Here is a 1,756-nt window from a genome sequence, read left to right as displayed (position 1 = left end):
GAGTCCAATCCGCTCAGAGGTCAGCTGCAGGTGAGAGCTCTGATTGGACAGCATGATTGGCCTGCTTCAAGGCAAACACAGAAACCTGTTTATCCATTGTCCTGCTGGACCTCACTCACGGTTTTTAGAGTCAGCTCAGGTAAAATGACACAGTAACACATATCACAGAATAAAACTTTAACCACAGCCTGAGCAGCTTCATATTCATCTCTCAGTCTGTGAGAATATTAAATATCAAGAGTCAGACTGTACATGAAACACACTCTTGCTTTAATCAGAGGCGGAGCCAGACATTTGAAACAGTAGTATGCATGTGGGATTCTTTTTTTTTTTTTTGGGGGGGGGGTAGAAATGACTGAGATCAATAGGCTCTGTTTTGAGTTTTGTTCAAAAACGAAGGACTTCATATAGGGAAAAAAATATCACATATGCAGGACACCTTAAACTAGGTTTTTAATTAAGCAGCAAGGCAGAACAAAGTCGGGCTGTATCAAGACACGAGGACTAAACCCCAATTCAACCAGACCCAGAACTGATCCGGAATTAAAACTGGACTACAACAGTTCAAACTCAGGACTACTTAGGACTTAACCAAGACAGAACCAGAATCAGAACTAGATGATAGTAGCACTAAAAATCATCATAGACCTGCACTACACTTATTTTTTTAATTCTACAAAGTCCACTATTTAGATTGAGAAAAGTTTATATAATTATTTAGCCTTGTTGTGCAAACAAGCCTGCATAACTTAATAAATATAGAATTTGAAAAATAACAAACCAAAAAAGAAACACTCGGTACGAGATACATGAGTACCTATGATACGGTGATACTTTTGGTAAACAACCATTTGACTAACATGTGTCTCACCTGCTCTTGTTCCCTCTCTCTTCTGTCCTCATTCTCCTCTCTCTCCCTCTCTGTTCCTCTCTCTCCCTCTTTGTGCTGACAATCATCAAATATACAGTTGAAACCAGATATTTACAAACTCTTCAGATAAAAACACTTTTTTAATTGTAACATCAAATCAGACTAAATGTTTATTTTTTTTAGATAAATATAAAAAACATATTTGTTAACTTTAAGAGTAAAGAGAGAAACTATCTGTATTTCTTAATTGTACATGGCACCAAATTGTATTCAAAAGTGAGCCACACTTATGGAGCTCCACGATTCTTTTCCTGGTGTTTTGGTTGATATCTCTTGATGTTCCCATGTCACAGAAACAGGCTCTGTGTTTTGCCTTATATGCATCCACAGCTGTGGCACCAATTTACTCACATGGACTCTACGAACCTATCAGAAGCTTCTTCAGCTCAGAATGGAATCGTCTGGAGTTTTCTTATTAATTAACAATAAACTTAGTGTATATGTACTCCTAAATCTGATGAAAGTGATAAAAAATAGACAGCTCTCTCTTTATTCTGACATTTAACGAATTCAAAAGATATTTCAATATTTATTTAACCAAAACAAAACAAGTTTACTCTAAATTGATGTTGTACAGTAAAAAAATGTTCTTGTGTTTTCCATAAAGTGTGTGTAAATATCTGGTTTAAACTGTGAATATACTGCTGTGTATTGAACTTCCTCTTGTTTTGCATAGAAATATACTGAACAACATACAAAGCACAATATATAAAATACTACCAGAGTTTTTTCTTTGAAAGAAGCTCCTTATGTCCATTCTTGTATATCAGTGCATTACTGAAACCGATTTATTTAGCCGTGGAGGGAAACAACTGAAAATATGAA

The sequence above is a fragment of the Copadichromis virginalis genome, linkage group LG7, assembly GCF_057382275.1.
Source record: "Copadichromis virginalis isolate Kocher_CV1m ecotype Utaka linkage group LG7, C_Virginalis_male_GT1.1, whole genome shotgun sequence".
NCBI lineage: Eukaryota > Metazoa > Chordata > Actinopteri > Cichliformes > Cichlidae > Copadichromis > Copadichromis virginalis.
This window is presented reverse-complemented; position numbering follows the sequence as displayed.